This window comes from Electrophorus electricus, chromosome 9 (genome assembly GCF_013358815.1).
Source record: "Electrophorus electricus isolate fEleEle1 chromosome 9, fEleEle1.pri, whole genome shotgun sequence".
Taxonomy (NCBI): Eukaryota; Metazoa; Chordata; class Actinopteri; order Gymnotiformes; family Gymnotidae; genus Electrophorus; species Electrophorus electricus.
This window is the reverse complement of record NC_049543.1, coordinates 16,201,048-16,225,728: the sequence shown is the minus strand read 5'-3', so window position 1 is coordinate 16,225,728 and position 24,681 is coordinate 16,201,048. Positions and strand designations below refer to the sequence as shown.

Sequence of the window (24,681 nt, the reverse complement as noted above, 5' to 3'; positions counted from 1 at the left end):
TTTAGCATACACCCATGATGTAAGCAAATGGAGCACATACTGGCAGTGACTGGTATGCTACTGGACGTTTGGATTACAACCAAGCCATCTAGACTTTCTCAATAACCTTTGAGAAGTACTATGCCAGGGTTGATTGCAAATAACAGCACTCTGAATGAGTTGCAGGGCTCTGCTGGCACAGAGTACTAGGTGTACATGGAGCAAGTTGGTGTAGTCCGTTCTTCAGATAACACATGTAGCTGAGATCTACACATGTAGCTGAGTGTCTTCTTTGGACAGAAAAGGGTGGATTTTCATTATGTTGCAGATGTGGAAACTACATGAACCACTCAAGGCAGCAATATGAGTAGAGAAATATATTTGCTAATCTTGTGGTAACCCACGTTTGCGTGCATTGTCAGAGTGATCCAAGTGTCTTCGGGCAAAATTCTAAGGTCTTGAATTGGTGATGCAGCACCATGGACATGTAGAAGCTGATGTTGGTGAGATTTACATTCCAGTGATGATTTATTCTGTTTACAAAAGACAGACATCTGAATGAGGACAGACTCTTCAAGAACTTTGGAAAGAAAAGATGGAGGTGACAGCAGGTGGTAGTTGCAGAGAGTTGCTAAACAACTCCTGAGTTATGAACAGCCAAAGATTCCTAACTTATTCACCGACAGAAATTTAAAAAGACTAATGCATCCATATGCAAGTTGCCCTGAGTTTTCCAATTTCAAGAATCTACTCAGATTTTATTCAACTTAAGCTTGTCAGTGGAGGACTTGTTTGCTGAAAACTTTCCCTTCCATTCTTTCTCAAAATTATGGGGTGGGACCCTCGGTTGTTTGTATCAAAATGCAGGGATCAAATTTTTTTTCCATTTTAAAGCTGCTTGTTGCAATCATAAACGCATAACCAGACAAAGGATTAAACCTGGGCTGCAGTAGTTAGGTTCTCATAAACTTGCCACTAAACCAGAAGGAAGAGAGCCACAGTAGTGGTATTCCTCTACTTCTCCAAAGATGACAAATGGACACGTGATGTAAATCAGTGGTGTCAAAATGGCTATCCGAGTCCAATTTCTGCACATCAAGGCAGGTTAAGTAGGCCTACCTTTTCATCCAAAATACTTACAGCACTTAGTAGGATGGCATATTCATCCACAATAACCAATAGTGCAAATAGCAAAAGGAACTAACGGAAAATCAAGCACTAAAATAAAAGGCCAATGACCCAAAGACACAGTGTAGTGGAAGATGCATTAGTGGACAATAGCTCCAAAAGTGCCCTATGCCAGTTCTAATTCATGATACAAAACAAAGCTGATGTTTGCCATATTTAGGATACTTTTTAATGTCAGAGATCGCTCATATAAACCAAGATCGATTGAGGAGTGAATGCGGGCAAAGACATGGGTTTTTAACATGCATTGGTTTCATTGACTCCTCTCTCACAGCTGCATAATTATTGGAGAGGAATAAATTTATCTTAAATAAATTTAGGCTAAAACTCTGTTATTCTAGATTGTAAACAATAATATCTGCAAATTACATGCGAGTCATGCAGCTTTCCTAGTGAATAGAAAGAAAGCTGTGACCTCAACGTGATTTGAACACGCAACCTTCTGATCTGGAGTCAGACACGCTACCGTTGCGCCACGAGGTCAAGGAAACACCATCACTGGTACACTGTAGCCAGTGGAGGTAGAGTTTGTATTTCACAAGATTGGACAGCTGAATGACCAGTGTAACATTCCATTCCAGAATTTTACTTTCCTTTATTACCCTCATCTCCCACAAAGTTCACAAATTCAAGACTAGCTTTAAGGAGAGGGATGGAAGAATCAAAGGGAGGCAAACTTCTGATAGAATCTCTGAGCTCTCTGCTTTCTTCAGAGCCTCAGCCACCTATGCAGGTTGCTGTTTTAGGAACTGCCGAATCTGTCGTCAAGCGATTTAAAGGCTCTACTGCTCTAGGTATTGCTGCTATCTCCTCTTTAGCATACACCCATTATGTAAGCAAATGGAGCACATACTGGCAGTGACTGGTATGCTACTGGACGTTTGCATTACAACCAAGCCATCTAGACTTTCTCAATAACCTTTGAGAAGTACTATGCCAGGGTTGATTGCAAATAACAGCACTCTGAATGAGTTGCAGGGCTCTGCTGGCACAGAGTAGTAGGTGTACATGGAGCAAGTTGGTGTAGTCCATGCTTCAGATAACACATGTAGCTGAGATCTACACATGTAGCTGAATGTCTTCTTTGGACATAAAAGGGTGGATTTTCATTATGTTGCAGATGTGGAAACTACATGAACCACTCAAGGCAGCAATATGAGTAGAGAATGATATTTGCTAATCTTGTGGTAGCCCATGTTTGCGTGCATTGTCAGAGTGATCCAAGTGTCTTTTGGCGAAATTCTAAGCTTTTGAATTGGGGACGCATCTCCATGGACATGTAGAAGCTGATGTTGGCGAGATTTACATTCCAGTGATGATTCATTCTGTTTAAGAAAGACAGACATCTGATTGAAGACAGACTCTCCAAGAACTTTTGAAAGAAAAGACAGAAGTGACAGCATTTGGTAGGTGCAGAGAGTTGCTAAACAGCTCCTGAGTTGACAACAGAGAAAGATTCCTAACTAGTTCACAAAGAGACATTTAAAAAGACTTATCCCTCTGTGTGCAAGCTGCCTGGAGTTTTCCAATTTCAAGAATCCACTTAAATTTTAATCAATTTAAGTTTGTCAGTGGAGGATGTATTTGCTGATAACTTTCCCTTCCATTCGTTCTCAACATTATGGAGTGGGTCCCTCGTGCATTTGAATCAAAGTTCAAGAATCAAATTTTCTTTTCCATTTTATATCTGCTTGTTCTAATCATAACAGCATAACCATACAAAGGATTAAACCTGGGCTGCAGTAGTTAGGTTCTCATAAACTTGCCACTAAACCAGAAGGAAGAGAGCCACAGTAGTGGTATTCCTCTACTTCTCCAAAGATGACAAATGGACACGTGATGTAAATCAGTGGTGTCAAAATGGCTATCCGAGTCCAATTTCTGCACATCAAGGCAGGTTAAGTAGGCCTACCTTTCATCCAAAATACTTACAGCACTTAGTAGGATGGCATATTCATCCACAATAACCAATAGTGCAAATAGCAAAAGGAACTAACGGAAAATCAAGCACTAAAATAAAAGGCCAATGACCCAAAGACACAGTGTAGTGGAAGATGCATTAGTGGACAATAGCTCCAAAAGTGCCCTATGCCAGTTCTAATTCATGATACAAAACAAAGCTGATGTTTGCCATATTTAGGATACTTTTTAATGTCAGAGATCGCTCATATAAACCAAGATCGATTGAGGAGTGAATGCGGGCAAAGACATGGGTTTTTAACATGCATTGGTTTCCCTGACATTTTCTCACAGCTGCATAATTAATGGTGACAAATAAGTTGATCATAAATAAATTGAGGTATAGCTACAATATTCAACAAAGTTGGCAAGTTACATGCTGTCATGCAGCTTTCCTAGTGAATAGAAAGAAACAAATGACCTTGATGTGATTTGAACACACAACCTTCTGATCTGGAGTCAGACGCGCTTCCGTTGCGCCACAAGGTCCTGCAAATGCCCCTATTTGTAAATTATGCCTAGAGGAGGTAGATCTTTTATTTCCCAAGCTCTGATATCTTATTTGAATGACCAATGTAACATTCCATTCCAGAATTTTACTTTCCTTCATTACCCTCATCTCCCTCAATGTTCAAAAATTCAAGAATAGCATTAGGGAGAGGGAAGGAAGAATCAAAGGGAGGCGAACGTCAGGCAGAATCTCTGAGCTCTCTGCTTTCATCGGAGCCTCAGCCACCTATGCAGGTTGCTGTTTTAGGAACTGCCGAATCTGTCGTCAAGCGATTTAAAGGCTCTACTGCTCTAGGTATTGCTGCTATCTCCTCTTTAGCATACACCCATGATGTAAGCAAATGGAGCACATACTGGCAGTGACTGGTATGCTACTGGACGTTTGGATTACAACCAAGCCATCTAGACTTTCTCAATAACCTTTGAGAAGTACTATGCCAGGGTTGATTGCAAATAACAGCACTCTGAATGAGTTGCAGGGCTCTGCTGGCACAGAGTACTAGGTGTACATGGAGCAAGTTGGTTTAGTCCGTTCTTCAGAAAACACATGTAGCTGAGATCTACACATGTAGCTGAGTGTCTTCTTTGGACAGAAAAGGGTGGATTTTCATTATGTTGCAGATGTGGAAACTACATGAACCACTCAAGGCAGCAATATGAGTAGAGAATGATATTTGCTAATCTTGTGGTAGCCCTTGTTTGCGTGCATTGTCAGAGTGATCCAAGAGTCTTCTGGTGAAATTCTAAGGTCTTGAATTGGTGATGCAGCACCATGGACATGTAGAAGCTGATGTTGGTGAGATTTACATTCCAGTGATGATTTATTCTGTTTATGAAAGACAGACATCTGAATGAGGACAGACTCTTCAAGAACTTTGGAAAGAAAAGATGGAGGTGACAGCAGGTGGTAGTTGCAGAGAGTTGCTAAACAACTCCTGAGTTATGAACAGCCAAAGATTCCTAACTTATTCACCGACAGAAATTTAAAAAGACTAATGCATCCATATGCAAGTTGCCCTGAGTTTTCCAATTTCAAGAATCTACTTAGATTTTAATCAACTTAAGCTTTTCAGTGGTGGACTTGTTTGCTGAAAACTTTCCCTTCCATTCTTTCTCAAAATTATGGGGTGGGACCCTCGGCTGTTTGTATCAAAATGCAGGGATCAAATTTTTTTTCCCTTTTAAAGCTGCTTTTTGCAATCATAAACGCATAACCAGAACAGGTATCAGACCTGGGCTGTAGTAGTGAGGTTGTCGTATACATGCCACTAAACCAGAAGGAAGAGAGCCACAGTAGTGGTATTCCTCTACTTCTCCAAAGATGACAAATGGACACGTGATGTAAATCAGTGGTGTCAAAATGGCTATCCGAGTCCAATTTCTGCACATCAAGGCAGGTTAAGTAGGCCTACCTTTTCATCCAAAATACTTACAGCACTTAGTAGGATGGCATATTCGTCCACAATAACCAATAGTGCAAATAGCAAAAGGAACTAACGGAAAATCAAGCACTAAAATAAAAGGCCAATGACCCAAAGACACAGTGTAGTGGAAGATGCATTAGTGGACAATAGCTCCAAAAGTGCCCTATGCCAGTTCTTAATTCATGATACAAAACAAAGCTGATGTTTGCCATATTTAGGATACTTTTTAATGTCAGAGATCGCTCATATAAACCAAGATCGATTGAGGAGTGAATGCGGGCAAAGACATGGGTTTTTAACATGCATTGGTTTCATTGACTCCTCTCTCACAGCTGCATAATTATTGGTGACAAATAAGTTGATCATAAATAAATTGAGCTATAGCTACATTATTCAACAAAGTTGGCAAGTTACATGCTGTCATGCAGCTTTCCTAGTCAGTAGAAAGAAACAAATGACCTTGATGTGATTTGAACACACAACCTTCTGATCTGGAGTCAGACACGCTTCCGTTGCACCACAAGGTCCTGCAAATGCCCCTATTTGTAAATTATGCCTAGAGGAGGTAGATCTTTTATTTCCCAAGCTCTGATATCTTATTTGAATGACCAATGTAACATTCCATTCCAGAATTTTACTTTCCTTCATTACCCTCATCTCCCTCAATGTTCAAAAATTCAAGAATAGCATTAGGGAGAGGGAAGGAAGAATCAAAGGGAGGCGAACGTCAGGCAGAATCTCTGAGCTCTCTGCTTTCGTCGGAGCCTCAGCCACCTATGCAGGTTGCTGTTTTAGGAACTGCCGAATCTGTCGTCAAGCGATTTAAAGGCTCTACTGCTCTAGGTATTGCTGCTATCTCCTCTTTAGCATACACCCATGATGTAAGCAAATGGAGCACCTCCTGGCAGTGACTGGTATGCTACTGGACGTTTGGATTACAACCAAGCCATCTAGACTTTCTCAATAACCTTTGAGAAGTACTATGCCAGGGTTGATTGCAAATAACAGCACTCTGAATGAGTTGCAGGGCTCTGCTGGCACAGAGTACTAGGTGTACATGGAGCAAGTTGGTGTAGTCCGTTCTTCAGAAAACACATGTAGCTGAGATCTACACATGTAGCTGAGTGTCTTCTTTGGACAGAAAAGGGTGGATTTTCATTATGTTGCAGATGTGGAAACTACATGAACCACTCAAGGCAGCAATATGAGTAGAGAATGATATTTGCTAATCTTGTGGTAGCCCTTGTTTGCGTGCATTGTCAGACTGATCCAAGAGTCTTCTGGTGAAATTCTAAGGTCTTGAATTGGTGATGCAGCACCATGGACATGTAGAAGCTGATGTTGGTGAGATTTACATTCCAGTGATGATTTATTCTGTTTACGAAAGACAGACATCTGAATGAGGACAGACTCTTCAAGAACTTTGGAAAGAAAAGATGGAGGTGACAGCACGTGGTAGTTGCAGAGAGTTGCTAAACAACTCCTGAGTTATGAACAGCCAAAGATTCCTAACTTATTCACCGACAGAAATTTAAAAAGACTAATGCATCCATATGCAAGTTGCCCTGAGTTTTCCAATTTCAAGAATCTACTTAGATTTTAATCAACTTAAGCTTTTCAGTGGTGGACTTGTTTGCTGAAAACTTTCCCTTCCATTCTTTCTCAAAATTATGGGGTGGGACCCTCGGCTGTTTGTATCAAAATGCAGGGATCAAATTTTTTTTCCCTTTTAAAGCTGCTTTTTGCAATCATAAACGCATAACCAGAACAGGTATCAGACCTGGGCTGTAGTAGTGAGGTTGTCGTATACATGCCACTAAGGCAGAAGGAAGAGGGCCAGGCTAGTGGTAATTCCTCTACTTCTCCAAAGATGACAAATGGACACGTGATGTAAATCAGTGGTGTCAAAATGGCTATCCGAGTCCAATTTCTGCACATCAAGGCAGGTTAAGTAGGCCTACCTTTTCATCCAAAATACTTACAGCACTTAGTAGGATGGCATATTCGTCCACAATAACCAATAGTGCAAATAGCAAAAGGAACTAACGGAAAATCAAGCACTAAAATAAAAGGCCAATGACCCAAAGACACAGTGTAGTGGAAGATGCATTAGTGGACAATAGCTCCAAAAGTGCCCTATGCCAGTTCTATTCATGATACAAAACAAAGCTGATGTTTGCCATATTTAGGATACTTTTTAATGTCAGAGATCGCTCATATAAACCAAGATCGATTGAGGAGTGAATGCGGGCAAAGACATGGGTTTTTAACATGCATTGGTTTCATTGACTCCTCTCTCACAGCTGCATAATTATTGGAGAGGAATAAATTTATCTTAAATAAATTGAGCTAAAACTCTGTTATTCTAGATTGTAAACAATAATATCTGCAAATTACATGCGAGTCATGCAGCTTTCCTAGTGAATAGAAAGAAAGCTGTGACCTCGACGTGATTTGAACACGCAACCTTCTGATCTGGAGTCAGACACGCTACCGTTGCGCCACGAGGTCAAGGAAACACCATCACTGGTACACTGTAGCCAGTGGAGGTAGAGTTTGTATTTCACAAGATTGGACAGCTGAATGACCAGTGTAACATTCCATTCCAGAATTTTACTTTCCTTTATTACCCTCATCTCCCACAAAGTTCACAAATTCAAGACTAGCTTTAAGGAGAGGGATGGAAGAATCAAAGGGAGGCAAACTTCTGATAGAATCTCTGAGCTCTCTGCTTTCTTCAGAGCCTCAGCCACCTATGCAGGTTGCTGTTTTAGGGACTACAGAGTCTGTTGTCGAGCGATATAAAGGCTCCACTGCTAAATGTATTGCTGGTATCTCCTGTTTAGCATGTAACCATAATGTAAGCAAAAAGAGCATAACGTGGCAGTGACTGGTATGCTACTACATGTTTGGATTACAACCAAGCCATCTAAACTTTCTCATAAACCTTTGAGAAGTAGTACAGCAGGGTTGATTGCACATAACAGCACTCTGACTGAGTTGCAGGGGTTTGCTGGCACAGAGTCGTAGGCCTACATGGAGCAAGTTGATGTAGTCCATTCTTCAGATAACAAGACACTGCACCTGAAGCTGAGTGTCTTCCTTAAACAGAAAGGGGTGGATTTTCATTATGTTGCTGATGAGGAAACTGCATATACCACTCAAATCAGCAGTATGAGTAGAGAATGATATTTGGTAGTCCGCTTGTAGCCCATGTTTGCATGCATGGTCAGAGTGACCAAAGTGTCTTCTAGGGAGATCCTAAGCTTTTGAATTGGGGACGCATCTCCATGGACATGTAGAAGCTGATGTTGGCGAGATTTACATTCCAGTGATGATTCATTCTATTTACGAAAGACAGACATCTGAATGAGGACAGACTCTTCAAGAACTTTGGAAAGAAAAGATGGAGGTGACAGCAGGTGGTAGTTGCAGAGAGTTGCTAAACAACTCCTGAGTTATGAACAGCCAAAGATTCCTAACTTATTCACCGACAGAAATTTAAAAAGACTAATGCATCCATATGCAAGTTGCCCTGAGTTTTCCAATTTCAAGAATCTACTTAGATTTTAATCAACTTAAGCTTTTCAGTGGTGGACTTGTTTGCTGAAAACTTTCCCTTCCATTCTTTCTCAAAATTATGGGGTGGGACCCTCGGCTGTTTGTATCAAAATGCAGGGATCAAATTTTTTTTCCATTTTAAAGCTGCTTTTTGCAATCATAAACGCATAACCAGAACAGGTATCAGACCTGGGCTGTAGTAGTGAGGTTGTCGTATACATGCCACTAAGGCAGAAGGAAGAGGGCCAGGCTACTGGAATTTGTCTACTTCTCCAAAGGTAAGAAATGGACACGTGATGTAAATCAGTGGTGTCAAAATGGCTATCCGAGTCCAATTTCTGCACATCAAGGCAGGTTAAGTAGGCCTACCTTTTCATCCAAAATACTTACAGCACTTAGTAGGATGGCATATTCGTCCACAATAACCAATAGTGCAAATAGCAAAGGAACTAACGGAAAATCAAGCACTAAAATAAAAGGCCAATGACCCAAAGACACAGTGTAGTGGAAGATGCATTAGTGGACAATAGCTCCAAAAGTGCCCTATGCCAGTTCTAATTCATGATACAAAACAAAGCTGATGTTTGCCATATTTAGGATACTTTTTTAATGTCAGAGATCGCTCATATAAACCAAGATCGATTGAGGAGTGAATGCGGGCAAAGACATGGGTTTTTAACATGCATGGTTTCATTGACTCCTCTCTCACAGCTGCATAATTATTGGAGAGGAATAAATTTATCTTAAATAAATTTAGGCTAAAACTCTGTTATTCTAGATTGTAAACAATAATATCTGCAAATTACATGCGAGTCATGCAGCTTTCCTAGTGAATAGAAAGAAAGCTGTGACCTCGAACGTGATTTGAACACGCAACCTTCTGATCTGGAGTCAGACACGCTACCGTTGCGCCACGAGGTCAAGGAAACACCATCACTGGTACACTGTAGCCAGTGGAGGTAGAGTTTGTGTTTCACAAGATTGGACAGCTGAATGACCAGTGTAACATTCCATTCCAGAATTTTACTTTCCTTTATTACCCTCATCTCCCACAAAGTTCACAAATTCAAGACTAGCTTTAAGGAGAGGGATGGAAGAATCAAAGGGAGGCAAACTTCTGATAAAATCTCTGAGCTCTCTGCTTTCTTCAGAGCCTCAGCCACCTATGCAGGTTGCTGTTTTAGGGACTACCGAGTCTGTTGTTGAGCGATATAAAGGCTCACTGCTAAATGTATTGCTGGTATCTCCTGTTTAGCATGTAACCATAATGTAAGCAAAAAGAGCATATCCTGGCAGTGACTGGTATGCTACTGGACGTTTGCATTACAACCAAGCCATCTAGACTTTCTCAATAACCTTTGAGAAGTACTATGCCAGGGTTGATTGCAAATAACAGCACTCTGAATGAGTTGCAGGGCTCTGCTGGCACAGAGTAGTAGGTGTACATGGAGCAAGTTGGTGTAGTCCATGCTTCAGATAACACATGTAGCTGAGATCTACACATGTAGCTGAATGTCTTCTTTGGACATAAAAGGGTGGATTTTCATTATGTTGCAGATGTGGAAACTACATGAACCACTCAAGGCAGCAATATGAGTAGAGAATGATATTTGCTAATCTTGTGGTAGCCCATGTTTGCGTGCATTGTCAGAGTGATCCAAGTGTCTTTTGTCGAAATTCTAAGGTCTTGAATTGGTGATGCAGCACCATGGACATGTAGAAGCTGATGTTGGTGAGATTTACATTCCAGTGATGATTTATTCTGTTTACGAAAGACAGACATCTGAATGAGGACAGACTCTTCAAGAACTTTGGAAAGAAAAGATGGAGGTGACAGCAGGTGGTAGTTGCAGAGAGTTGCTAAACAACTCCTGAGTTATGAACAGCCAAAGATTCCTAACTTATTCACCGACAGAAATTTAAAAAGACTAATGCATCCATATGCAAGTTGCCCTGAGTTTTCCAATTTCAAAAATCTACTTAGATTTTAATCAACTTAAGCTTTTCAGTGGAGGACTTGTTTGCTGAATACTTTCCCTTCCATTCTTTCTCAAAATTATGGGGTGGGACCCTCGGCTGTTTGTATCAAAATGCAGGGATCAATTTTTTTTTCCATTTTAAAGCTGCTTGTTGCAATCATAAACGCATAACCAGAACAGGTATCAGACCTGGGCTGTAGTAGTGAGGTTGTCGTATACATGCTACTAAGGCAGAAGGAAGAGGGCCAGGCTACTGGAATTTGTCTACTTCTCCAAAGGTAAGAAACGGACAGGTAATGTAAATCAGTGGTGTCAACATGGATATCCAAGTCCAATTTCTCCATATCAAGTCAGGTCAAATAGGCCTACCTTTTCATCCAAACTACTTACAGCACTTAGTAGGAAGGCATATTCTTCCACAAGAACACATAGTACAAAATGCAACATGAACTAAAGGAAAAAAAAAAAAAAACAATAAAATAAAAGGTCAATGACCCAAAGACACAATGTAGTGGCAGATGCATTAGTGGACAAAGGCTCCAAAAGTGCTCTATGCAAGTCCAATTCATGATGCAAAACAAAGCTGATGTTTGCCACATTGAGGATACTTTTTGCTTTCAGAAATCAGTCATAAAACCCAAGATCAATTGAGGAGTGAATGCATGCAAGGCAAAGTGTTTTAATATGTTTTGGTTTCCCTGACATTTTCTCACAGCTGCATAATTAATGGTGACAAATAAGTTGATCATAAATAAATTGAGCTATAGCTACATTATTCAACAAAGTTGGCAAGTTACATGCTGTCATGCAGCTTTCCTAGTCAGTAGAAAGAAACAAATGACCTTGATGTGATTTGAACACACAACCTTCTGATCTGGAGTCAGACGCGCTTCCGTTGCGCCACAAGGTCCTGCAAATGCCCCTATTTGTAAATTATGCCTAGAGGAGGTAGATCTTTTATTTCCCAAGCTCTGATATCTTATTTGAATGACCAATGTAACATTCCATTCCAGAATTTTACTTTCCTTCATTACCCTCATCTCCCTCAATGTTCAAAAATTCAAGAATAGCATTAGGGAGAGGGAAGGAAGAATCAAAGGGAGGCGAACGTCAGGCAGAATCTCTGAGCTCTCTGCTTTCGTCGGAGCCTCAGCCACCTATGCAGGTTGCTGTTTTAGGAACTGCCGAATCTGTCGTCAAGCGATTTAAAGGCTCTACTGCTCTAGGTATTGCTGCTATCTCCTCTTTAGCATACACCCATGATGTAAGCAAATGGAGCACATACTGGCAGTGACTGGTATGCTACTGGACGTTTGGATTACAACCAAGCCATCTAGACTTTCTCAATAACCTTTGAGAAGTACTATGCCAGGGTTGATTGCAAATAACAGCACTCTGAATGAGTTGCAGGGCTCTGCTGGCACAGAGTACTAGGTGTACATGGAGCAAGTTGGTGTAGTCCGTTCTTCAGAAAACACATGTAGCTGAGATCTACACATGTAGCTGAGTGTCTTCTTTGGACAGAAAAGGGTGGATTTTCATTATGTTGCAGATGTGGAAACTACATGAACCACTCAAGGCAGCAATATGAGTAGAGAATGATATTTGCTAATCTTGTGGTAGCCCATGTTTGCGTGCATTGTCAGAGTGATCCAAGAGTCTTCTGGTGAAATTCTAAGGTCTTGAATTGGTGATGCAGCACCATGGACATGTAGAAGCTGATGTTGGTGAGATTTACATTCCAGTGATGATTTATTCTGTTTACGAAAGACAGACATCTGAATGAGGACAGACTCTTCAAGAACTTTGGAAAGAAAAGATGGAGGTGACAGCAGGTGGTAGTTGCAGAGAGTTGCTAAACAACTCCTGAGTTATGAACAGCCAAAGATTCCTAACTTATTCACCGACAGAAATTTAAAAAGACTAATGCATCCATATGCAAGTTGCCCTGAGTTTTCCAATTTCAAGAATCTACTTAGATTTTAATCAACTTAAGCTTTTCAGTGGTGGACTTGTTTGCTGAAAACTTTCCCTTCCATTCTTTCTCAAAATTATGGGGTAGGACCCTCGGCTGTTTGTATCAAAATGCAGGGATCAAATTTTTTTCCCTTTTAAAGCTGCTTTTTGCAATCATAAACGCATAACCAGAACAGGTATCAGACCTGGGCTGTAGTAGTGAGGTTGTCGTATACATGCCACTAAGGCAGAAGGAAGAGGGCCAGGCTACTGGAATTTGTCTACTTCTCCAAAGGTAAGAAAAGGACAGGTAATGTAAATCAGTGGTGTCAACATGGATATCCAAGTCCAATTTCTCCACATCAAGGCACGTCAAATAGGCCTACCTTTTCATCCAAACTACTTACAGCACTTAGTAGGATGGCATATTCTTCCAGAAGAACACATAGTACAAAATGCAACATGAACTAAGGAAAAAACAAACAATAAAATAAAAGGTCAATGACCCAAAGACACAATGCAGTGGCAGATGCATTAGTGGACAAAGGCTCCAAAAGTGCTCTATGCAAGTTCTAATTCATAATGCAACACAAAGCTGATGTTTGCCACATTGAGGATACTTTTTGCTTTCAGAAATCAGTCATAAAACCCAAGATCAATTGAGGAGTGAATGCATGCAAGGCAAAGTGTTTTAATATGTTTTGGTTTCCCTGACATTTTCTCACAGCTGCATAATTAATGGTGACAAATAAGTTGATCATAAATAAATTGAGCTATAGCTACATTATTCAACAAAGTTGGCAAGTTACATGCTGTCATGCAGCTTTCCTAGTCAGTAGAAAGAAACAAATGACCTTGATGTGATTTGAACACACAACCTTCTGAGCTGGAGTCAGACGCGCTTCCGTTGCGCCACAAGGTCCTGCAAATGCCCCTATTTGTAAATTATGCCTAGAGGAGGTAGATCTTTTATTTCCCAAGCTCTGATATCTTATTTGAATGACCAATGTAACATTCCATTCCAGAATTTTACTTTCCTTCATTACCCTCATCTCCCTCAATGTTCAAAAATTCAAGAATAGCATTAGGGAGAGGGAAGGAAGAATCAAAGGGAGGCGAACGTCAGGCAGAATCTCTGAGCTCTCTGCTTTCGTCGGAGCCTCAGCCACCTATGCAGGTTGCTGTTTTAGGAACTGCCGAATCTGTCGTCAAGCGATTTAAAGGCTCTACTGCTCTAGGTATTGCTGCTATCTCCTCTTTAGCATACACCCATGATGTAAGCAAATGGAGCACATACTGGCAGTGACTGGTATGCTACTGGACGTTTGGATTACAACCAAGCCATCTAGACTTTCTCAATAACCTTTGAGAAGTACTATGCCAGGGTTGATTGCAAATAACAGCACTCTGAATGAGTTGCAGGGCTCTGCTGGCACAGAGTACTAGGTGTACATGGAGCAAGTTGGTGTAGTCCGTTCTTCAGAAAACACATGTAGCTGAGATCTACACATGTAGCTGAGTGTCTTCTTTGGACAGAAAAGGGTGGATTTTCATTATGTTGCAGATGTGGAAACTACATGAACCACTCAAGGCAGCAATATGAGTAGAGAATGATATTTGCTAATCTTGTGGTAGCCCTTGTTTGCGTGCATTGTCAGAGTGATCCAAGAGTCTTCTGGTGAAATTCTAAGGTCTTGAATTGGTGATGCAGCACCATGGACATGTAGAAGCTGATGTTGGTGAGATTTACATTCCAGTGATTATTTATTCTGTTTACGAAAGACAGACATCTGAATGAGGACAGACTCTTCAAGAACTTTGGAAAGAAAAGATGGAGGTGACAGCAGGTGGTAGGTGCAGAGAGTTGCTAAACAGCTCCTGAGTTGACAACAGAGAAAGATTCCTAACTAGTTCACAAAGAGACATTTAAAAAGACTTATCCCTCTGTGTGCAAGCTGCCTGGAGTTTTCCAATTTCAAGAATCCACTTAAATTTTAATCAATTTAAGTTTGTCAGTGGAGGATGTATTTGCTGATAACTTTCCCTTCCATTCGTTCTCAACATTATGGAGTGGGTCCCTCGTGCATTTGAATCAAAGTTCAAGAATCAAATTTTCTTTTCCATTTTATATCTGCTTGTTCTAATCATAACAGCATAACCATACAAAGGATTAAACCTGGGCTGCAGTAGTTAGGTTCTCATAAACTTGCCACTAAACCAGAAGGAAGAGAGCCACAGTAGTGGAATTCCTCTACTTCTCCAAAGATGACAAATGGACACGTGATGTAAATCAGTGGTGTCAAAATGGCTATCCGAGTCCAATTTCTGCACATCAAGGCAGGTTAAGTAGGCCTACCTTTTCATCCAAAATACTTACAGCACTTAGTAGGATGGCATATTCTTCCACAATAACCAATAGTGCAAAATGCAACAGGAACTAAAGGAAAAAACAAGCACTAAAATAAAAGGCCAATGACCCAAAGACACAGTGTAGTGGAAGATGCATTAGTGGACAATAGCTCCAAAAGTGCCCTATGCCAGTTCTTATTCATGATACAAAACAAAGCTGATGTTTGCCAGATTCAAGATACTTTTTACTGTCAGAGATCGCTCATATAAACCAAGATCGATTGAGGAGTGAATGCGGGCAAAGACATGGGTTTTTAACATGCATTGGTTTCATTGACTCCTCTCTCACAGCTGCATAATTATTGGAGAGGAATAAATTTATCTTAAATAAATTTAGCTAAAACTCTGTTATTCTAGATTGTAAACAATAATATCTGCAAATTACATGCGAGTCATGCAGCTTTTCCTAGTGAATAGAAAGAAAGCTGTGACCTCGATGTGATTTGAACACACAACCTTCTGATCTGGAGTCAGACGCGCTTCCCTTGCGCCACAAGGCCCCGCAAATGCCCCTGTTACTAAATTATACCTAAAGGAGGTAGATGTTTTATTTCCCAAGCTCTGATATCTTATTTGAATGACCAATGTAACATTCCATTCCAGAATTTTACTTTCCTTTATTACCCTCATCTCCCTCAATGTTCAAAAATTCAAGAATAGCATTAGGGAGAGGGAAGGAAGAATCAAAGGGAGGCGAACGTCAGGCAGAATCTCTGAGCTCTCTGCTTTCTTCAGAGCCTCAGCCACCTATGCAGGTTGCTGTTTTAGGAACTGCCGAATCTGTCGTCAAGCGATTTAAAGGCTCTACTGCTCTAGGTATTGCTGCTATCTCCTCTTTAGCATACACCCATGATGTAAGCAAATGGAGCACCTCCTGGCAGTGACTGGTATGCTACTGGACGTTTGGATTACAACCAAGCCATCTAGACTTTCTCAATAACCTTTGAGAAGTACTATGCCAGGGTTGATTGCAAATAACAGCACTCTGAATGAGTTGCAGGGCTCTGCTGGCACAGAGTACTAGGTGTACATGGAGCAAGTTGGTGTAGTCCGTTCTTCAGATAACACATGTAGCTGAGATCTACACATGTAGCTGAGTGTCTTCTTTGGACAGAAAAGGGTGGATTTTCATTATGTTGCAGATGTGGAAACTACATGAACCACTCAAGGCAGCAATATGAGTAGAGAATGATATTTGCTAATCTTGTGGTAGCCCATGTTTGCGTGCATTGTCAGAGTGATCCAAGAGTCTTCTGGTGAAATTCTAAGGTCTTGAATTGGTGATGCAGCACCATGGACATGTAGAAGCTGATGTTGGTGAGATTTACATTCCAGTGATGATTTATTCTGTTTATGAAAGACAGACATCTGAATGAGGACAGACTCTTCAAGAACTTTGGAAAGAAAAGATGGAGGTGACAGCAGGTGGTAGTTGCAGAGAGTTGCTAAACAACTCCTGAGTTGACAACAGAGAAAGATTCCTAACTAGTTCACAAAGAGACATTTGAAAGACTTATCCGTCTGTGTGCAAGCTGCCTGGAGTTTTCCAATTTCAAGAATCCACTTAATTTTAATCAATTTAAGTTTGTCAGTGGAGGATGTATTTGCTGATAACTTTCCCTTCCATTCGTTCTCAACATTATGGAGTGGGTCCCTCGTGCATTTGAATCAAAGTTCAAGAATCAAATTTTCTTTTCCATTTTATATCTGCTTGTTCTAATCATAACAGCATAACCATACAAAGGATTAAACCTGTGCTGCAGTAGTTAGGTTCTCATAAACTTGCCACTAAACCAGAAGGAAGAGAGCCACAGTAGTGGAATTCCTCTACTTCTCCAAAGATGACAAATGGACACGTGATGTAAATCAGTGGTGTCAAAATGGCTATCCGAGTCCAATTTCTCCACATCAAGGCAGGTTAAGTAGGCCTACCTTTTCATCCAAAATACTTACAGCACTTAGTAGGATGGCATATTCTTCCAGAAGAACACATAGTACAAAATACAACATGAACTAAGGAAAAACAAACAATAAAATAAAAGGTCAATGACCCAAAGACACAATGCAGTGGCAGATGCATTAGTGGACAAAGGCTCCAAAAGTGCTCTATGCAAGTTCTAATTCATAATGCAACACAAAGCTGATGTTTGCCACATTGAGGATACTTTTTGCTTTCAGAAATCAGTCATAAAACCCAAGATCAATTGAGGAGTGAATGCATGCAAGGCAAAGTGTTTTAATATGTTTTGGTTTCCCTGACATTTTCTCACAGCTGCATAATTAATGGTGACAAATAAGTTGATCATAAATAAATTGAGGTATAGCTACAATATTCAACAAAGTTGGCAAGTTACATGCTGTCATGCAGCTTTCCTAGTGAGTAGAAAGAAACAAATGACCTTGATGTGATTTGAACACACAACCTTCTGATCTGGAGTCAGATGCGCTTCTGTTGCGCCACAAGGTCCTGCAAATGCCCCTGTTTGTAAATTATGCCTAGAGGAGGTAGATCTTTTATTTCCCAAGCTCTGATATCTTATTTGAATGACCAATGTAACATTCCATTCCAGAATTTTACTTTCCTTCATTACCCTCATCTCCCTCAATGTTCAAAAATTCAAGAATAGCATTAGGGAGAGGGAAGGAAGAATCAAAGGGAGGCGAACGTCAGGCAGAATCTCTGAGCTCTCTGCTTTCATCGGAGCCTCAGCCACCTATGCAGGTTGCTGTTTTAGGAACTGCCGAATCTGTCGTCAAGCGATTTAAAGGCTCTACTGCTCTAGGTATTGCTGCTATCTCCTCTTTAGCATACACCCATGATGTAAGCAAATGGAGCACATACTGGCAGTGACTGGTATGCTACTGGACGTTTGGATTACAACCAAGCCATCTAGACTTTCTCAATAACCTTTGAGAAGTACTATGCCAGGGTTGATTGCAAATAACAGCACTCTGAATGAGTTGCAGGGGTTTGCTGGCACAGAGTCGTAGGCCTACATGGAGCAAGTTGATGTAGTCCATTCTTCAGATAACAAGACACTGCACCTGAAGCTGAGTGTCTTCCTTAAACAGAAAGGGGTGGATTTTCATTATGTTGCTGATGAGGAAACTGCATATACCACTCAAATCAGCAGTATGAGTAGAGAATGATATTTGGTAGTCCGCTTGTAGCCCATGTTTGCATGCATGGTCAGAGTGACCAAAGTGTCTTCTAGGGAGATCCTAAGCTTTTGAATTGGGGACGCATCTCCATGGACATGTAGAAGCTGATGTTGGCGAGATTTACATTCCAGTGATGATTCATTCTGTTTAAGAAAGACAGACATCTGATTGAAGACAGACTCTCCAAGAACTTTTGAAAGAAAAGACAGAAGTGACAGCATTTGGTAGGTGCAGAGAGTTGCTAAACAGCTCCTGAGTTGACAACAGAGAAAGATTCCTAACTAGTTCACCGACAGAAATTTAAAAAGACTAATGCATCCATATGCAAGTTGCCCTGAGTTTTCCAATTTCAAGAATCTACTTAGATTTTAATCAACTTAAGCTTTTCAGTGGTGGACTTGTTTGCTGAAAACTTTCCCTTCCATTCTTTCTCAAAATTATGAGGTGGGACCCTCGGCTGTTTGTATCAAAATGCAGGGATCAAATTTTTTTTCCCTTTTAAAGCTGCTTTTTGCAATCATAAACGCATAACCAGAACAGGTATCAGACCTGGGCTGTAGTAGTGAGGTTGTCGTATACATGCCACTAAGGCAGAAGGAAGAGGGCCAGGCTACTGGAATTTGTCTACTTCTCCAAAGGTAAGAAACGGACAGGTAATGTAAATCAGTGGTGTCAACATGGATATCCAAGTCCAATTTCTCCACATCAAGGCACGTCAAATAGGCCTACCTTTTCATCCAAACTACTTACAGCACTTAGTAGGATGGCATATTCTTCCAGAAGAACACATAGTGCAAATAGCAAAAGGAACTAACGGAAAATCAAGCACTAAAATAAAAGGCCAATGACCCAAAGACACAGTGTAGTGGAAGATGCATTAGTGGACAATAGCTCCAAAAGTGCCCTATGCCAGTTCTAATTCATGATACAAAACAAAGCTGATGTTTGCCATATTTAGGATACTTTTTAATGTCAGAGATCGCTCATATAAACCAAGATCGATTGAGGAGTGAATGCGGGCAAAGACATGGGTTTTTAACATGCATTGGTTTCATTGACTCCTCTCTCACAGCTGCATAATTATTGGAGAGGAATAAATTTATCTTAAATAAATTGAGGTAAAACTCTGTTATTCTAGATTGTAAACAATAATATCTGCAAATTACATGCGAGTCATGCAGCTTTCCTAGTGAATAGAAAGAAAGCTGTGACCTCGACGTGATTTGAACACGCAACCTTCTGATCTGGAGTCAGACACGCTACCGTTGCGCCACGAGGTCAAGGAAACACCATCACTGGTACACTGTAGCCAGTGGAGGTAGAGTTTGTATTTCACAAGATTGGACAGCTGAATGACCAGTGTAACATTCCATTCCAGAATTTTACTTTCCTTTATTACCCTCATCTCCCACAAAGTTCACAAATTCAAGACTAGCTTTAAGGAGAGGGATGGAAGAATCAAAGGGAGGCAAACTTCTGATAGAATCTCTGAGCTCTCTGCTTTCTTCAGAGCCTCAGCCACCTATGCAGGTTGCTGTTTTAGGGACTACAGAGTCTGTTGTCGAGCGATATAAAGGCTCCACTGCTAAATGTATTGCTGGTATCTCCTGTTTAGCATGTAACCATAATGTAAGCAAAAAGAGCATATCGTGGCAGTGACTGGTATGCTACTACATGTTTGGATTACAACCAAGCCATCTAAACTTTCTCATAAACCTTTGAGAAGTAGTACAGCAGGGTTGATTGCACATAACAGCACTCTGACTGAGTTGCAGGGGTTTGCTGGCACAGAGTCGTAGGTGTACATGGAGCAAGTTGGTGTAGTCCGTTCTTCAGATAACACATGTAGCTGAGATCTACACATGTAGCTGAGTGTCTTCTTTGGACAGAAAAGGGTGGATTTTCATTATGTTGCAGATGTGGAAACTACATGAACCACTCAAGGCAGCAATATGAGTAGAGAATGATATTTGCTAATCTTGTGGTAGCCCATGTTTGCGTGCATTGTCAGAGTGATCCAAGAGTCTTCTGGTGAAATTCTAAGGTCTTGAATTGGTGATGCAGCACCATGGACATGTAGAAGCTGATGTTGGTGAGATTTACATTCCAGTGATGATTTATTCTGTTTATGAAAGACAGACATCTGAATGAGGACAGACTCTTCAAGAACTTTGGAAAGAAAAGATGGAGGTGACAGCAGGTGGTAGTTGCAGAGAGTTGCTAAACAACTCCTGAGTTATGAACAGCCAAAGATTCCTAACTTATTCACCGACAGAAATTTAAAAAGACTAATGCATCTGTGTGCAAGCTGCCTGGAGTTTTCCAATTTCAAGAATCCACTTAAATTTTAATCAATTTAAGTTTGTCAGTGGAGAATGTATTTGCTGATAACTTTCCCTTCCATTCGTTCTCAACATTATGGAGTGGGTCCCTCGTGCATTTGAATCAAAGTTCAAGAATCAAATTTTCTTTTCCATTTTATATCTGCTTGTTCTAATCATAACAGCATAACCATACAAAGGATTAAACCTGGGCTGCAGTAGTTAGGTTCTCATAAACTTGCCACTAAACCAGAAGGAAGAGAGCCACAGTAGTGGTATTCCTCTACTTCTCCAAAGATGACAAATGGACACGTGATGTAAATCAGTGGTGTCAAAATGGCTATCCGAGTCCAATTTCTGCACATCAAGGCAGGTTAAGTAGGCCTACCTTTTCATCCAAAATACTTACAGCACTTAGTAGGATGGCATATTCGTCCACAATAACCAATAGTGCAAATAGCAAAAGGAACTAACGGAAAAACAAACAATAAAATAAAAGGTCAATGACCCAAAGACACAATGCAGTGGCAGATGCATTAGTGGACAAAGGCTCCAAAAGTGCTCTATGCAAGTTCTAATTCATAATGCAACACAAAGCTGATGTTTGCCACATTGAGGATACTTTTTGCTTTCAGAAATCAGTCATAAAACCCAAGATCAATTGAGGAGTGAATGCATGCAAGGCAAAGTGTTTTAATATGTTTTGGTTTCCCTGACATTTTCTCACAGCTGCATAATTAATGGTGACAAATAAGTTGATCATAAATAAATTGAGGTATAGCTACAATATTCAACAAAGTTGGCAAGTTACATGCTGTCATGCAGCTTTCCTAGTGAGTAGAAAGAAACAAATGACCTTGATGTGATTTGAACACACAACCTTCTGATCTGGAGTCAGACGCGCTTCTGTTGCGCCACAAGGTCCTGCAAATGCCCCTGTTTGTAAATTATGCCTAGAGGAGGTAGATCTTTTATTTCACAAGATTGGACAGCTGAATGACCAGTGTAACATTCCATTCCAGAATTTTACTTTCCTTTATTACCCTCATCTCCCACAAAGTTCACAAATTCAAGACTAGCTTTAAGGAGAGGGATGGAAGAATCAAAGGGAGGCAAACTTCTGATAGAATCTCTGAGCTCTCTGCTTTCTTCAGAGCCTCAGCCACCTATGCAGGTTGCTGTTTTAGGGACTACAGAGTCTGTTGTCGAGCGATATAAAGGCTCCACTGCTAAATGTATTGCTGGTATCTCCTGTTTAGCATGTAACCATAATGTAAGCAAAAAGAGCATAATCGTGGCAGTGACTGGTATGCTACTACATGTTTGGATTACAACCAAGCCATCTAAACTTTCTCATAAACCTTTGAGAAGTAGTACAGCAGGGTTGATTGCACATAACAGCACTCTGACTGAGTTGCAGGGGTTTGCTGGCACAGAGTCGTAGGCCTACATGGAGCAAGTTGATGTAGTCCGTTCTTCAGAAAACACATGTAGCTGAGATCTACACATGTAGCTGAGTGTCTTCTTTGGACAGAAAAGGGTGGATTTTCATTATGTTGCAGATGTGGAAACTACATGAACCACTCAAGGCAGCAATATGAGTAGAGAATGATATTTGCTAATCTTGTGGTAGCCCTTGTTTGCGTGCATTGTCAGAGTGATCCAAGAGTCTTCTGGTGAAATTCTAAGGTCTTGAATTGGTGATGCAGCACCATGGACATGTAGAAGCTGATGTTGGTGAGATTTACATTCCAGTGATTATTTATTCTGTTTACGAAAGACAGACATCTGAATGAGGACAGACTCTTCAAGAACTTTGGAAAGAAAAGATGGAGGTGACAGCAGGTGGTAGTTGCAGAGAGTTGCTAAACAACTCCTGAGTTATGAACAGCCAAAGATTCCTAACTTACTCACCGACAGAAATTTAAAAAGACTAATGCATCCATATGCAAGTTGCCCTGAGTTTTCCAATTTCAAGAATCCACTTAAATTTTAATCAATTTAAGTTTGTCAGTGGAGATGTATTTGCTGATAACTTTCCCTTCCATTCGTTCTCAACATTATGGAGTGGGTCCCTCGTGCATTTGAATCAAAGTTCAAGAATCAAATTTTCTTTTCCATTTTATATCTGCTTGTTCTAATCATAACAGCATAACCATACAAAGGATTAAACCTGGGCTGCAGTAGTTAGGTTCTCATAAACTTGCCACTAAACCAGAAGGAAGAGAGCCACAGTAGTGGATTCCTCTACTTCTCCAAAGATGACAAATGGACACGTGATGTAAATCAGTGGTGTCAAAATGGCTATCCGAGTCCAATTTCTGCACATCAAGGCAGGTTAAGTAGGCCTACCTTTTCATCCAAAATACTTACAGCACTTAGTAGGATGGCATATTCGTCCACAATAACCAATAGTGCAAATAGCAAAAGGAACTAACGGAAAATCAAGCACTAAAATAAAAGGCCAATGACCCAAAGACACAGTGTAGTGGAAGATGCATTAGTGGACAATAGCTCCAAAAGTGCCCTATGCCAGTTCTTATTCATGATACAAAACAAAGCTGATGTTTGCCATATTTAGGATACTTTTTAATGTCAGAGATCGCTCATATAAACCAAGATCGATTGAGGAGTGAATGCGGGCAAAGACATGGGTTTTTAACATGCATCGGTTTCATTGACTCCTCTCTCACAGCTGCATAATTATTGGAGAGGAATAAATTTATCTTAAATAAATTTAGCTAAAACTCTGTTATTCTAGATTGTAAACAATAATATCTGCAAATTACATGCGAGTCATGCAGCTTTCCTAGTGAATAGAAAGAAAGCTGTGACCTCAACGTGATTTGAACACGCAACCTTCTGATCTGGAGTCAGACACGCTACCGTTGCGCCACGAGGTCAAGGAAACACCATCACTGGTACACTGTAGCCAGTGGAGGTAGAGTTTGTGTTTCACAAGATTGGACAGCTGAATGACCAGTGTAACATTCCATTCCAGAATTTTACTTTCCTTTATTACCCTCATCTCCCACAAAGTTCACAAATTCAAGACTAGCTTTAAGGAGAGGGATGGAAGAATCAAAGGGAGGCAAACTTCTGATAGAATCTCTGAGCTCTCTGCTTTCTTCAGAGCCTCAGCCACCTATGCAGGTTGCTGTTTTAGGGACTACCGAGTCTGTTGTCGAGCGATATAAAGGCTCAACTGCTAAATGTATTGCTGGTATCTCCTGTTTAGCATGTAACCATAATGTAAGCAAAAAGAGCATATCGTGGCAGTGACTGGTATGCTACTACAGGTTTGGATTACAACCAAGCCATCTAAACTTTCTCATAAACCTTTGAGAAGTAGTACAGCAGGGTTGATTGCACATAACAGCACTCTGACTGAGTTGCAGGGGTTTGCTGGCACAGAGTCGTAGGCCTACATGGAGCAAGTTGATGTAGTCCATTCTTCAGATAACAAGACACTGCACATGTAGCTGAGTGTCTTCTTTGGACAGAAAAGGGTGGATTTTCATTATGTTGCAGATGTGGAAACTACATGAACCACTCAAGGCAACAATATGAGTAGAGAATGATATTTGCTAATCTTGTGGTAGCCCATGTTTGCGTGCATTGTCAGAGTGATCCAAGAGTCTTCTGGTGAAATTCTAAGGTCTTGAATTGGTGATGCAGCACCATGGACATGTAGAAGCTGATGTTGGTGAGATTTACATTCCAGTGATGATTTATTCTGTTTATGAAAGACAGACATCTGAATGAGGACAGACTCTTCAAGAACTTTGGAAAGAAAAGATGGAGGTGACAGCAGGTGGTAGTTGCAGAGAGTTGCTAAACAACTCCTGAGTTATGAACAGCCAAAGATTCCTAACTTATTCACCGACAGAAATTTAAAAAGACTAATGCATCCATATGCAAGTTGCCCTGAGTTTTCCAATTTCAAGAATCTACTTAGATTTTAATCAATTTAAGTTTGTCAGTGGAGGATGTATTTGCTGATAACTTTCCCTTCCATTCGTTCTCAACATTATGGAGTGGGTCCCTCGTGCATTTGAATCAAAGTTCAAGAATCAAATTTTCTTTTCCATTTTATATCTGCTTGTTCTAATCATAACAGCATAACCAGACAAAGGATTAAACCTGCCTGCAGTAGTTAGGTTCTCATAAACTTGCCACTAAACCAGAAGGAAGAGAGCCACAGTAGTGGTAATTCCTCTACTTCTCCAAAGA

The 24,681-nt window shown here is 40.6% G+C and overlaps 12 non-coding genes across 12 annotated transcripts; all 12 read right to left on the bottom strand.

Annotated features, from left to right (window-relative positions):
* Positions 1-1,578: 1,578 nt before the first annotated feature.
* trnaw-cca lies at positions 1,579-1,650 on the bottom strand. Its single transcript has one exon. It is a non-coding gene; the product is annotated as a tRNA-Trp (tRNA).
* Positions 1,651-3,543: 1,893 nt separating this feature from the next.
* On the bottom strand, positions 3,544-3,615 carry trnaw-cca. The gene has a single exon. It is a non-coding gene; the product is annotated as a tRNA-Trp (tRNA).
* Positions 3,616-5,515: 1,900 nt separating this feature from the next.
* On the bottom strand, positions 5,516-5,587 carry trnaw-cca. Its single transcript has one exon. It is a non-coding gene; the product is annotated as a tRNA-Trp (tRNA).
* Positions 5,588-7,499: 1,912 nt separating this feature from the next.
* trnaw-cca lies at positions 7,500-7,571 on the bottom strand. Its single transcript has one exon. It is a non-coding gene; the product is annotated as a tRNA-Trp (tRNA).
* A 1,898-nt stretch (positions 7,572-9,469) lies between these two features.
* Positions 9,470-9,542, bottom strand: trnaw-cca. Its single transcript has one exon. It is a non-coding gene; the product is annotated as a tRNA-Trp (tRNA).
* A 1,896-nt stretch (positions 9,543-11,438) lies between these two features.
* trnaw-cca lies at positions 11,439-11,510 on the bottom strand. Its single transcript has one exon. It is a non-coding gene; the product is annotated as a tRNA-Trp (tRNA).
* Positions 11,511-13,406: 1,896 nt separating this feature from the next.
* trnaw-cca lies at positions 13,407-13,478 on the bottom strand. The gene has a single exon. It is a non-coding gene; the product is annotated as a tRNA-Trp (tRNA).
* A 1,915-nt stretch (positions 13,479-15,393) lies between these two features.
* On the bottom strand, positions 15,394-15,465 carry trnaw-cca. Its single transcript has one exon. It is a non-coding gene; the product is annotated as a tRNA-Trp (tRNA).
* Positions 15,466-17,360: 1,895 nt separating this feature from the next.
* trnaw-cca lies at positions 17,361-17,432 on the bottom strand. Its single transcript has one exon. It is a non-coding gene; the product is annotated as a tRNA-Trp (tRNA).
* A 1,903-nt stretch (positions 17,433-19,335) lies between these two features.
* On the bottom strand, positions 19,336-19,407 carry trnaw-cca. The gene has a single exon. It is a non-coding gene; the product is annotated as a tRNA-Trp (tRNA).
* A 1,893-nt stretch (positions 19,408-21,300) lies between these two features.
* Positions 21,301-21,372, bottom strand: trnaw-cca. Its single transcript has one exon. It is a non-coding gene; the product is annotated as a tRNA-Trp (tRNA).
* A 1,907-nt stretch (positions 21,373-23,279) lies between these two features.
* Positions 23,280-23,351, bottom strand: trnaw-cca. Its single transcript has one exon. It is a non-coding gene; the product is annotated as a tRNA-Trp (tRNA).
* Between the last annotated feature and the right edge of the window lie 1,330 nt (positions 23,352-24,681).